This window comes from Pongo abelii, chromosome 13 (assembly GCF_028885655.2).
Source record: "Pongo abelii isolate AG06213 chromosome 13, NHGRI_mPonAbe1-v2.0_pri, whole genome shotgun sequence".
Classification (NCBI taxonomy): domain Eukaryota; kingdom Metazoa; phylum Chordata; class Mammalia; order Primates; family Hominidae; genus Pongo; species Pongo abelii.
Window position 1 is genome coordinate 15,118,580 of NC_071998.2, and position 14,897 is coordinate 15,133,476.

Consider the following 14,897-nt stretch of genomic DNA (forward strand, 5'->3'; position numbering starts at 1 on the left):
GAAGCATTCTCAGAAAGGTCTTCACGATGCATTAATTCAACTCAGAAAGTTGAACCTTCCTTTTAATAGAAGAGTTTTGAAACACTCTTTTTGTAGAATCTGCAGGAGGATATTTGGAGCGTTTTGAGGCCTATGCTGGAAAAGGAAATATCTTCACATAAAAACTAGACAGAAGCATTCTCAGAAACTTCTTTGTGGTGAGTGCATTCAACTCACAGACTTGAACGTTCCTCTTGAAAGAGCAGTTTTGAAACACTCCTTTTGTAGAATCTGCAAGTGTTTATTTGGAGCCCTTTGAGGCCTATGTTGGAAAGGGAAATATCTTCACATAAAAACTAGACAGAAGCATTCTCAGAAACTTCTTTGTGATGAGTGCATTCTACTCACAGCGTTGAAGCTTGCTTTTGATAGAGCAGTTTTGAAACACTCTTTTGGTAGTATCTGCAAGTGGATATTTGGAGCGCTTTGAGGCCTATGCTGGAAAAGGAAATGTCTTCACATAAAAACTAGACAGAAGCATTCCAGGAAACTTCTGTATGATAAGTGCATTCAACTCACAGACTTGAACGTTCCTTTTGATAGAACTCTTTTGAAACACTCCTTTTGTAGAATTTGCAAGTGTTTATTTGGAGCCCTTTGAGGCCTAAGCTGGAAAAGGAAATATCTTCACGTAAGAACTAGACAGAAGCATTCTCAGAAACTTCTTTCTGATGAGTGCATTCAACACACAGACTTGAACCTTGCTTTCGAAAGAGCAGCTTTGAAACACTCTTTTCGTAGAATCTGCAAGTGGATATTGGGAGCGCTTTGAGGCCTATGCTGGGAAATGAAATCTCTTCACCTAAAAACTAGACAGAAGCATTCTGACAAACTTCTGTGTGATGAGTGCATTCAACTCACAGGCTTGAACATTCCTCTCAAAACAGCAGTTTTGAAACACTCTTTTTGTTGAATCTGCAAGAGGATATTTGGAGCGCTTTGAGGCCTATGCTGGAAAAGGAAATATCTTCACATAAAAACTAGACAGAAGCATTCTCAGAAACTTCTGTGTGATGAGTGCATTCAACTCACAGACTTAAACGTTCCTCTTGAAAGAGCAGTTTTGAAACACTCCTTTTGTAGAATCTGCAAGTGTTTATTTGGAGCGCTTTGAGGCCTATGTTGGAAAAGGAAATATCTTCACATAAAAACCAGACAGAAGCATTCTCAGAAACTTCTTTGTGATGAGTGCATTCTACTCACAGCGTTGAAGCTTGCTTTTGAGAGAGCAGTTTTGAAACACTCTTTTGGTAGAATCTGCAAGTGGATATTTGGAGCGCTTTGAGGCCTATGCTGGAAAAGGAAATGTCTTCACATAAAAACTAGACAGAAGCATTCCAGGAAACTTCTGTATGATAAGTGCATTCAACTCACAGACTTGAACGTTCCTTTTGATAGAACTCTTTTGAAACACTCCCTTTGAGGAATTTGCAAGTGTTTATTTGGAGCGCTTTGAGGCCTAAGCTGGAAAAGGAAATATCTTCACGTAAGAACTAGACAGAAGCATTCTCAGAAACTTCTTTCTGATGAGTGCATTCAACACACAGACTTGAACCTTGCTTTTGAAAGAGCAGCTTTGAAACACTCTTTTCGTAGAATCTGCAAGTGGATATTTGGAGCGCTTTGAGGCCTATGCTGGGAAATGAAATCTCTTCACCTAAAAACTAGACAGAAGCATTCTGAGAAACTTCTGCGTGATCAGTGCATTCAACTCACAGACTTGAACGTTCCCTTTGATAGAACAGTTTTGAAACACTCCTTTTGTAGAATCTGCAAGTGTTTATTCGGAGCACCCAGAGGCCTATGTTGGAAAAGGAAATATCTTCACATAAAAACTAGAGAGAAGGATTCTCAGAAACTTCTTTGTGATGAGTTCATTCAACTCACAGAGTTGAACCTACCAATTGATAGAGAAGCTTGGAAACACTCTTTTTGTGGAATCTGCAAGTGGATATTTGGAGCCGTTTGAGGCCTATGCTGGAAAAGGAAATATCTTCACATAAAAACTGAACAGAAGCATTCTCAGAAACTTCTTTGTGTTGAGTGCATTCAACTCACAGACTTGAACTTGCCTATAGAAAGAGCAGTTTTGAAACACTCTTTTGGTAAAATCTGCAAGTGGTTATTTGGAGCACTTCGAGGCCTGTGCTGGGATATGGAATATCTTCACCTAAAAACTACATAGAAGCATTCTCAGAAAGTTCTTCACGATGCATTCATTCAACTCACAGAGTTGAACCTTCCTTTTGATAGAACAGTTTTGAAACACTCTTTTTGTAGAATCTGCAAGTGGATATTTGGAGCGCTTTGAGGCCTATGCTGGAAAAGGAAATGTCTTCACATAAAAACTAGACAGAAGAATTCCAGGAAACTTCTGTTTGATAAGTGCATTCAACTCACAGACTTCAACGTTCCTTTTGATAGAACGCTTTTGAAACGTTACGTTTGTAGAATCTGCAAGTGTTTATTCCGAGCACCTTGAGGCCTATGTTGGAAAAGGAAATACCTTCACACAATAACCAGAGAGAAGGATTCTCGGAAACTTCTTTGTGATGAGCTCATTCAACTCACAGAGTTGAACCTACCAATTTATAGAGAAGTTTGGAAACACTCTTTTTGTAGAATCTGCAAGTGGATATTTGGAGCCGTTTGAGGCCCATGTTGGAAAAGGAAATATCTTCACATAAAAACGGAACAGAAGCATTCTCAGAAACTTCTTTGTGTTGAGTGCATTCAACTCACAGACTTGAACATACCTATAGAAAGAGCAGTTTTGAAACACTCCTTTTGTAGAATCTGCAAGTGTTTATTTGGAGCACTTTGAGGCCTATGTTGGTAAAGGAAATATCTTCATGTAGAAACTAGACGGAAGCATTCTCAGGAACTTCTTTGTGATGAGTGCATTCAACTCACAGACTTGAAGCTTCCTTTTGAAAGAGCAGTTTGGAAACACTATTTTTATAGAATCTGCAAGTGGATACTTGGAGCGCTTTGAGGCCTATGCTGGGAAATGAAATCTCTTCACCTAAAAACTAGACGGAAGCATTCTGAGAAACTTCTTTGTGATGAGTGCATTCAACTCACAGACTTCAACGTTCCTTTTGATAGAACAGTTTTGAAACATTAAGTTTGTAGAATCTGCAAGTGTTTATTCGGAGCACCTTGAAGCCTATGTTGGAAAAGGAAATATCTTCACATAAAAACAAGAGAGAAGGATTCTCAGAAACTTCTTTGTGATGAGTTCATTCAACTCACACATTTGAACCTACCAATTGATAGAGAAGTTTGGAAACACTCTTTTTGTGGAATCTGCAAGTGGATATTTGGAGCCGTTTGAGGCCTATGCTGGAAAAGGGAATATCTTCACATAAAAACTGAACAGAGGCATTCTCAGAAACGTCTTTGTGTTGAGTGCATTCAACTCACAGACTTGAACTTTCCTATAGAAAGAGCAGTTTTGAAACACTCCTTTTGTAGAATCTGCAAGTGTTTATTTGGAGCACTGTGAGGCCTATGTTGGAAAAGGAAATATCTTCATATAGAAACTAGACGGAAGCATTTGCAGAAACTACTTGGTGATGAGTGCATTCAACCCACAGAGTTGAAGCTTTCTTTTGAAAAAGCAGTTTGGAAACACTCTTTTTGTACAGTCTGCAAGTGGATATTTGGAGCTCCTTGAGGCCTATGCTGGGAAATGAAATATCTTCACCTAAAACCTAGACAGAAGCATTCTCAGAAACATCCGTGTGCTTTATGCATTCAACTCACATAGTGGACTCTCCCTTTTGATAGCACACTTTTGAAACACTCCTTTTATAGAATTTGCTAGTGGAAGTTTGGAGCGATTTGAGGCCCATGCTGGAAAACGAAATATCTTCACAAACAAACTAGACAGAAGCATTCTCAGAAACATCTTTGAGATGAGTGCATTCAACTTACAGACTTGAACCTTCTTTTTGAAAGAGCAGTTTGGAAACACTCTCCTTATAGAATCTGCAAGAGGATATTTGGAGCGTTTTGAGGCCTATGCTGGAAAAGGAAATATCTTCACCTAAAAACTAGACAGAAGCATTCTCAGAATCTTCTGTGTGATGAGTGCATTCAATTCACATACTTGAGCGTTCCTTTTGATAGAACAGTTTGGGAACACTCCTTTTGTAGAATCTGCAATTGTTTGTTTGGAGCGCTTTGAGGCCTATATTGGAAATGGAAATTTCTTTACATAAAAACTAGACAGAAGCATTCTCAGAATCTTGTTTGTGATGACTGCATTCTACTCACAGAGTTGAACCTTCTTTTTGATAGAAGAGCTTTGAAAGTCTCTTTTTGTATAATCTGCAAGTGGTTATTTGGAGCTGTTTGAGGCCAATGCTGGAAAAGGAAATATCTTCACATAAAATCTTGACAAAAGCATTCTCAGAAACTTATTTTTGATGAGTGCATCCAACTCACAGACTTGAAACTTTCTTTTCAAAGAGCAGTTTTGAAACACTCTTTTTGGAGAATCAGATTGTGTATATTTGGAGCGCACAGATGCCTATGCTGGGAAATGAAATATCTTCACCCGAAAACTAGACAGAAGGATTCTCAGAAACTACTGTGTGATGAGTGCATTCAACTCACAGACTTCAAACTTCCTTTTGAAAGAGGAACTCGGAAACAAACTTTTTGTACAATCTGCAAGTGGATATTTGGAGCGCCTTGAAGCCTATGCTGGAAAATGAAATATCTTCAGCTTAAAACTAGAGAGAAGCATTCGCAGAAACTTCTTTGCGATGCGGGCATTCAACTCACAGAGCTGAAATTGACTTTTGATAGAGTACCTTGGAAACACTCTTCTTGTAATTTCAGCAAGGAGATATTTGGAGCGACAGCGACATCTAGTGGAAAAGCAAATACATGCAGATGAAAACTAGATAGAACGTTCTCAGAAACTTATTTGTGTTGAGTGCATTCAACTCAGAGACTTCAACTTTCCCTTTGATAGAACAGTTTTGAAACACTCCTTTTGTAGAATCTGCAAGTGTTTATTTGGAGCGCTTTGAGGCCTAAGTTGGTAAAGGAAATATCTTCCCATAAAAACTAGACAGAAGCATTCTCAGAAACTTCTGTGAGATGAGTGCATTCTACTCACAGTGTTGAAACTTTCTTTTGACAGAACAGTTTTGAAACACTCTTTTTGTAGAATCTGCAATTGGATATTTGGAGCCCTTTGAGGCCTATGCTGGAAAAGAAATATCTTCACGTAAGAACTAGACAGAAGCATTCTCAGAAACTTCTTTCTGATGAGTGCATTCAACACACAGACTTGAACCTTGCTTTTGAAAGAGCAGCTTTGAAACACTCTTTTGGTAGAATCTGCAAGTGGATATTTGGAGCGCTTTGAGGCCTATGCTGGAAAATGAAATATCTTCTACTAAAAACTAGACAGAAGCATTCTGAGAAACTTCTGCGTGATAAGTGCATTCAACTCAGAGACTTCAACGTTCCCTTTGGTAGAACAGTTTTGAAGCACTCCTTTTGTAGAATCTGCAAGTGTTTATTTGGAGCACATTGAGACCCATGTTGGAAAAGGAAATATCTTCATATAGAAACTAGACGGAAGCATTCTCAGAACCTTCTTTGTGATGAGTGCATTCAACTCACAGACTTGAAGCTTCCTTTGTAAAGAGCAGTTTGGAAACACTCTTCTTATAGAATCTTCAAGTGGATATTTGGAGCGCTTTGAGGCCTATCCTGGGAAATGAAATCCCTTCACCTAAAAACTAGACAGAAGCATTCTGAGAAACTTCTTTGCGATGAGTGCATTCTACTCACAGTGTTGAAGCTTGCTTTTGATAGAGCAGTTTTGAAACACTCTTCAGGTAGAATCTGCAAGTGGATATTTGGAGCGCTTTGAGGCCTATGCTGGAAAAGGAAATGTCTTCACATAAAAACTAGACAGAAGCATTCTAGGAAACTTCTGTATGATAAGTGCATTCAACTCACAGACTTGAACATTCCTTTTGATAGAACTCTTTTGAAACACTCCTTTTGTAGAATCTGCAAGTGTTTATTCGGAGCACCTTGAGGCCTGCGTTGGAAAAGCAAATATCTTCACATAAAAACTAGAGAGAAGGATTCTCACAATCTTCTTTGTGATGAGTTCATTCAACTCACAGAGTTGAACCTACCGATTGATAGAGAAGTTTGGAAACACTCTTTTTGTAGAATCTGCAAGGGGATATTTGGAGCCGTGTGAGGACTATGCTGGAAAAGGAAATATCTTCACATAAAAACTAAACAGAAGCATTCTCAGAAACTTCTTTGTGTTGAGTGCATTCAACTCACAGACTTGAACTTACCTATAGAAAGAGCAGTTTTCAAACACTCCTTTTGTAGGATCTGCAAGTGTTTATTTGGAGCACTTTGAGGCCTATGTTGGAAAAGGAAATATCTTCATATAGAAACTAGACGGAAGCATTCTCAGAAACTTCTTTGTGATGAGTGCATTCAACTCACAGACTTGAAGCTTCCTTTTGAAAGAGCAGTTTGGAAACACTCTTGCTACAGAATCTGCAAGTGGATATTTGGAGCGCTTTGAGGCCTACGCTGGGAAATGAAATCTCTTCAACTAAAAACTAGACGGAAGCATTCTGAGAAACTTCTCTGTGATGAGTGCATTCAATTCACAGACTTCAACGTTCCTTTTGATAGAACAGTTTCGAAACATTAAGTTTGTAGAATCTGCAAGTGTTTATTCGGAGCACCTTGAGGCCTATGTTGGAAAAGGAAATATCTTCACATAATAACCAGAGAGAAGGATTTCCAGAAACTTCTTGGTGATGAGTTCATTCAACTCACAGAGTTGAACCTACCAATTGATAGAGAAGTTTGGAAACACTCTTTTTGTAGAGTCTGCAAGTTCATATTTGGAGCCGTTTGAGGCCTATGCTGGAAAAGGAAATATCTTCACATAAAAACTGAACAGAAGCATTCTCAGAAACTTCTTTGTGTTGAGTGCATTCAACTCACAGACTTGAACTTACCTATAGAAAGAGCAGTTTTGAAACACTCTTTTGGTAAAGTCTGCAAGTGGTTATTTGGAGCACTTCGAGGCCTTTGCTGGGATATGGAATATCTTCACCCAAAAACTACAGAGAAGCATTCTCAGAAAGGTCTTCACGATGCATTCATTCAACTCACGGAGTTGAACCTTCCTTTTGATAGAACAGTTTTGAAACACTCTTTTGGTAGAATCTGCAAGAGGATATTTGGAGCGTTTTGAGGCCTATGCTGGAAAAGGAAATATCTTCACATAAAAACTAGACAGAAGCATTCTCAGAAACTTCTGTGTGATGAGTGCATTCAACTCAGAGACTTGAAAGTTCCTCTCAAAAGAGCAGTTTGGAAACACTCCTTTTGTAGAATCCGAAAGTGTTTATTTGGAGCGCTTTGAGGCCTATGTTGGAAAAGGAAATATCTTCACATAAAAACTAGACAGAAGCATTCTCAGAAACTTCTTGGTGATGAGTGCATTCTGCTCACAGTGTTGAAGCTTGCTTTTGATAGAGCAGTTTTGAAACACTCTTTAGGTACAATCTGCAAGTGGATATTTGGAGCGCTTTCAGGCCTATGCTGGAAAAGGAAATGTCTTCACATAAAAACTAGACAGAAGCATTCCAGGAAACTTCTGTATGATAAGTGCATTCAACTCACAGATTTGAACGTTCCTTTTGATAGAACTCTTTTGAAACACTCCTTTTGTAGAATTTGCAGGTGTTTATTTGGACCGCTTTGAGGCCTAAGCTGGAAAAGGAAATATCTTCACGTAAGAACTAGACAGAAGCATTCTCAGAAACTTCTTTCAGATGAGTGCATTCAACACACAGACTTGAAACTTGCTTTTGAAAGAGCAGCTCTGAAACACTGTTTTCGTAGAATCTGTAAGTGGATATTTGGAGCGCTTTGAGGCCTAAGCTGGGAAATGAAATCTCTTCACCTAAAAACCAGACAGAAGCATTCTGAGAAACTTCTGTGTGATGAGTGCATTCAACTCACGGACTTGAACGTTCCCTTTGACAGAACAGTTTTGAAACACTCCTTTTGTAGAATCTGCATGTGTTCATTTGGAGCGCTTTGAGGCCTATGTTGGAAAAGGAAATATCTTCATATAAAAACTAGACGGAAGCATTCTCAGAAACTTCTTTATGATGAGTGCATTCAACTCACAGACTTGAAGCATCCTTTGTAAAGAGCAGTTTGGAAACACTCTTCTTATAGAATCTTCAAGTGGATATTTGGAGCGCATTGAGGCCTATGCTGGGAAATGAAATCTCTTCACCTAAAAACTAGACAGAAGCATTCTCAGAAACTTCTTTGCGATGAGTGCATTCAACTCACAGACTTTAACATTCCTTTTGATAGAACAGTTTTGAAACGTTATGTTTGTAGAATCTCCAAGTGTTTATTCGGAGCACCTTGAGGCCTAGGTTGGAAAAGGAAATATCTTCACATAAAAACTAGACAGAAGCATTCTCAGAAACTTCTTTGTGATGAGTTCATTCGACTCACAGAGTTGAACCTACCAATTGATAGAGAAGTTTGGAAACTTTTTGTAGAATCTGCAAGTGGATATTTGGAGCCATATGAAGCCTAAGCTGGAAAAGGAAATATCTTCACATAAAAACTGAACAGAAGCATTCTCAGAAACTTCTTTGTGTTGAGTGCATTGAACTCACAGACTTGAACTTACCTATAGAAAGAGCAGTTTTGAAACACTCCTTTTTGTAGAATCTGCAAGTGTTTATTTGGAGCACTTTGAGGCCTATGTTGGAAAAGGAAATATCTTCATATAGAAACTAGACGGAAGCATTCTCAGAAACTTCCTTGTGAAGAGTGCATTCAACTCACAGACTTAAATTTACCTATAGAAAGAGCAGTTTTGAAAAACTCTATTGGTAAAATCTGCAAGTGGTTACTTGGAGCACTTCGAGGCCTGTGCTGGGATATGGAATATCTTCAACTAAAAACTACAGAGAAGCATTCTCAGAAAGTTCTTCACGATGCATTCATTCAACTCACAGAGTTGAACCTTCATTTTGATAGAACAGCTTTGAAACACTCTTTGTAGAATCTGCAAGAGGACATTTGGAGCGTTTTGAGGCATATGCTGGAAAAGGAAATATCTTCACATAAAAACTAGACAGAAGCATTCTCAGAAACTTCTGTGTGATGAGTGCATTCAACTCACAGACTTGAAAGTTCCTCTTGAAAGAGCAGTTTTGAAACACTCCTTTTGTAGAATCTACAAGTGTTTATTTGGAGCGCTTAGAGGCCTATGTTGGAAAAGGAAATATCTTCACATAAAAACTAGACAGAAGCATTCTCAGAAACTTCTTTGTGTTGAGTGCATTCTACTCACGGTGTTGAAGCTTGCTTTTGATAGAGCAATTTTGAAACACTCTTTTGGTAGAATCTGCATGTGGATATTTGGAGCGCTTTGAGGAATAGGCTGGAAACGGAAATATCTTCACATAAAAACTAGACAAAAGCATTCCAGGAAACTTCTGTATGATAAGTGCATTCAACTCACGGACTTGAACGTTCCTTTTGATAGAACTCTTTTGAAACACTCCTTTTGTGGAATTTGCAAGTGTTTATTTGGAGCTCTTTGAGGCCTAAGCTGGAAAAGGAAATATCTTCACGTAAGAACTAGACAGAAGCATTCTGAGAAACTTCTTTCTGATGAGTGCATTCAACACACAGACTTGAACCTTGCTTTTGAAAGAGCAGCTTTGAAACACTCTTTTCGTAGAATCTGCAAGTGGATATTTGGAGCGCTTTGAGGCCTATGCTGGGAAATGAAATCTCTTCACCTAAAAACTAGACAGAAGCATTCTGAGAAACTTCTGTGTGATGAGTGCATTCAACTCACAGACTTGAACGTTCCCTTTGATAGAACAGTTTTGAAACACTCCTTTTGTCGAATCTGCATGTTTTTATTTGGAGGGCTTTGAGGCCTCTGTTGGAAAAGGTAATATCTTCATATAAAAACTAGACGAAAGCATTCTCAGAAACTTCTTTGTGATGACTGCATTCAACTCAAAGACTTGAAGCTTCCTTTGAAAGAGCAGTTTGGAAACACTCTCCTTATAGAAACTGCAAGTGGATATTTGGAGCGCTTTGAGGCCTATGCTGGGAAATGAAATCTCTTCACCTAAAAATTAGACGGAAGCATTCTCAGAAACTTCTTTGTGATGAGTGCATTCAACTCACGGACTCCACCGTTCCTTTGGATAGAACAGTTTTGAAACATTATGTTTGTAGAATCTGCAAGTGTTTATTCGCAGCACCTTGAGGCCTATGTTGGAAAAGGAAATATCTTCCCATAAAAACTACAGAGAAGGATTCTCAGAAACTTCTTTGTGTTGAGTGCATTCAACTCACAGACTTGAACTTACCTATAGAAAGAGCAGTTTTGAAACACTCTTTTGGTACAATCTGCAAGTGGTTATTTGGAGCACTTCGAGGCCTGTGCTGGGATATGGAGTATCTTCACCTAAAAACTACAGAGAAGCATTCTCAGAAAGGTCTTCACGATGCATTCATTCAACTCACAGAGTTGAACCTTCCTTTTGATAGAACAGTTTTGAAACACTCTTTTTGTAGAATCTGCAAGAGGATATTTGGAGCGTTTTGAGGCCTATGCTGGAAAAGGAAATATCTACACATAAAAACTAGACAGAAGCATTCTCAGAAACTTCTGTGTGATGAGTGCATTCAACTCACAGACTTCAACGTTCCACTCGAAAGAGCAGTTTTGAAACACTCCTTTTGTAGAATCTGCATGGGTTTATTTGGAGCGCTTTGAGGCCTATGTTGGAAAAGGAAATATCTTCACATAAAAACTAGACAGAAGCATTCTCAGAAACTTCTTGGTGATGAGTGCATTCTACTCACAGTGTTGAAGCTTGCTTTTGATAGAGCAGTTTTGAAACACTCTTTTGGTAGAATCTGCAAGTGGATATTTGGAGCACTTTGAGGCCTATGCTGGAAAAGGAAATGTCTTCACGTAAAAACTAGACAGAAACATTCCAGGAAACTTCTGTATGATAAGTGCATTCAACTCACAGACTTGAACGTTCCTTTTGATAGAACTCTTTTGAAACACTCCTTTTGTAGAATTTGCAGGTGTTTATTTGGAGCGCTTTGAGGCCTAAGCTGGAAAAGGAAATATCTTCACGTAAGAACTAGACAGAAGCATTCTCAGAAACTTCTTTCTCATGAGTGCATTCAACACACAGAATTGAACCTTGCTTTTGAAAGAGCAGCTTTGAAACACTCTTTTCGTAGAATCTGCAAGTGGATATTGGGAGCGCTTTGAGGCCTATGCTGGGAAATGAAATCTCTTCACCTAAAAACTAGACGGAAGCATTCTCAGAAACATCTGTGTGATGAGTGCATTCAACTCACAGACTTGAACGTTCCCTTTGATAGAACAGTTTTGAAACACTCCTTTTGTAGAATTTGCAAGTGTTTATTTGGAGCGCTTTGAGGCCTAAGCTGGAAACGGAAATATCTTCACGTAAGAACTAGACAGAAGCATTCTCAGAAACTTCTTTCTGATGAGTGCATTCAACACACAGACTTGAACCTTGCTTTTGAAAGAGCAGCTTTGAAACACTCCTTTTGTAGAATCTGCAAGTGTTTATTCGGAGCACCTTGAGGCCTATGTTGGAAAAGGAAATATCTTCACATAAAAACTAGAGAGAAGGATTCTCAGAAACTTCTTTGTGATGAGTTCATTCAACTCACAGAGTTGAACTTACCAATTGATAGAGAAGTTTGGAAACACTCTTTTTGTGGAATCTGCAAGTGGATATTTGGAGCCGTTTGAGGCCTATGCTGGAAAAGGAAATATCTTCACCTAAAAACTGAATAGAAGCATTCTCAGAAACTTCTTTGTGTTGAGTGCATTCAACTCACAGACTTCAACTTACCTATAGAAAGAGCAGTTTTGAAACACTCTTTTGGTAAAATCTGCAAGTGGTTATTTGGAGCACTTCGAGGCCTGTGCTGGGATATTGAATATCTTCACCTAAAAACTACAGAGAGGCATTCTCAGAAAGGTCTTCATGATGCATTCATTCAACTCACAGAGTTGAACCTTCCTTTTGATAGAACAGTTTTGAAACACTCTTTTTGTAGAATCTGCAGGAGGATATTTGGAGCGCTTTCAGGCCTATGCTGGAAAAGGAAATATCTTCACATAAAAACTAGACAGAAGCATTCTCAGAAACTCCTTTGTGATGAGTGCATTCTACTCACAGCGTTGAAGCTTGCTTTTGATAGAGCAGTTTTGAAACACTCTTTTGGTAGAATCTGCAAGTGGATATTTGGAGCGCTTTGAGGCCTATGCTGGAAAAGGAAATGTCTTCACATAAAAACTAGACAGAAGCATTCCAGGAAACTTCTGTATGATAAGTGCATTCAACTCACAGACTTGAACGTTCCTTTTGATAGAACTCTTTTGAAACACTCCTTTTGTAGAATTTGCAAGTGTTTATTTGGAGCGCTTCTAGGCCTAAGCTGGAAAAGGAAATATCTTCACGTAAGAACTAGACAGAAGCATTCTCAGAAACTTCTTTCTGATGAGTGCATTCAACACACAGACTTGAACCTTGCTTTTGAAAGAGCAGCTTTGAAACACTCTTTTCGTAGAATCTGCAAGTGGATATTTGGAGCGCTTTGAGGCCTATGCTGGGAAATGAAATCTCTTCACCTAAAAACTAGACAGAAGCATTCTGAGAAACTTCTGTGTGATGAGTGCATTCAACTCACAGACTTGAACGTTCCCTTTGATAGAACAGTTTTGAAACACTCCTTTTGTAGAATCCGCAAGTGTTTATTCGGAGCACCTTGAGGCCTATGTTGGAAAAGGAAATATCTTCACGTAGAAACTAGAGAGAAGGATTCTCAGAAACTTCTTTGTGATGAGTTCATTCAACTCACAGAGTTGAACCTACCAATTGATAGAGAAGTTTGGAAACACTCTTTTTGTAGAATCTGCAAGTGGATATTTGGAGCCGTTTGAGGCCTATGCTGGAAAAGGAAATATCTTCACATAAAAACTGAACAGAAGCATTCTCAGAAACTTCTTTGTGTTGAGTGCATTCAACTCACAGACTTGAACTTACCTATACAAAGAGCAGTTTTGAAACACTCTTTTGGTAAAATCTGCAAGTGGTTATTTGGAGCACTTCGAGGCCTGTGCTGGGATATGGAATATCTTCACCTAAAAACTACAGAGAGGCAGTCTCAGAAAGGTCTTCACAATGCATTCATTCAACTCACAGAGTTGAACCTTCCTTTTGATAGAACAGTTTTGAAACAGTCTTTTTGTAGAATCTGCAGGAGGATATTTGGAGCGATTTGAGGCCTACGCAGGAAAAGGAAATATCTTCACATAAAAACTAGACAGAAGCATTCTCAGAAACTTCTTTGTGATGAGTGCATTCTACTCACAGGGTTGAAGCTTGCTTTTGATAGAGCAGTTTTGAAACACTCTTTTGATAGAATCTGCAAGTGGATATTTGGAGCGCTTTGAGGCCTATGCTGGAAAAGGAAATGTCTTCACATAAAAACTAGACAGAAGCATTCCAGGAAACTTCTGTATGATAAGTGCATTCAACTCACAGACTTGAACGTTCCTTTTGATAGAACTCTTTTGAAACACTCCTTTTGTAGAATTTGCAAGTGATTATTTGGAGCGCTTCGAGGCCTAAGCTGGAAAAGGAAATATCTTCTCGTAAGAACTAGACAGAAGCATTCTCAGAAACTTCTTTCTGATGAGTGCATTCAACACACAGACTTGAACCTTGCTTTTGAAAGAGCAGATTTCAAACACTCTTTTCGTAGAATCTGCAAGTGGATATTTGGAGCGCTTTGAGGCCTATGCTGGGAAATGAAATCTCTTCACCTAAAAACTAGACAGAAGCATTCTGAGAAACTTCTGTGTGATGGTGCATTCTACTCACAGCGTTGAAGCTTGCTTTTGATAGAGCAGTTTTGAAACACTCTTTTTGTAGAATCTGCAAGTGGATATTTTGAACGCTTTGAGGCCTATGCTGGAAAAGGAAATGTCTTCACATAAAAACTAGACAGAAGCATTCCAGGAAACTTCTGTATGATAAGTGCATTCAACTCACAGACTTGAACGTTCCTTTTGATAGAACTCTTTTGAAACACTCCTTTTGTAGAATTTGCATGTGTTTCTTTGGAGCGCTTCGAGGCTTAAGCTGGAAAAGGAAATATCTTCACCTAAGAACTAGACAGAAGCATTCTCAGAAACTTCTTTCTGATGAGTGCAGTCAACACACAGACTTGAACCTTGCTTTTGAAAGAACAGCTTTGAAACACTCTTTTCGTAGAATCTGCAAGTGGATATTTGGAGCGCTTTGAGGCCTATGCTGGGAAATGAAATCTCTTCACCTAAAAACTAGACAGAAGCATTCTGAGAAACTTCTGTGTGATGAGTGCATTCAACTCACAGACTTGAACGTTCCCTTTCATAGAACAGTTTTGAAACACTCCTTTTGTAGAATCTGCAAGTGTTTATTCGGAGCACCTTGAGGCCTATGTTGGAAAAGGAAATATCTTCACATAAAAACTAGAGAGAAGGATTCTCAGAAACTTCTTTGTGATGAGTTCATTCAACTCACAGAGTTGAACCTTCCAATAGATAGAGAAGTTTGGAAACACTCTTTTTGTAGAATCTGCAAGTGGATATTTGGAGCCGTTTGAGGCCTATGCTGGAAAAGGAAATATCTTCACATAAAAACTGAACAGAAGCATTCTCAGAAACTTCCTTGTGTTGA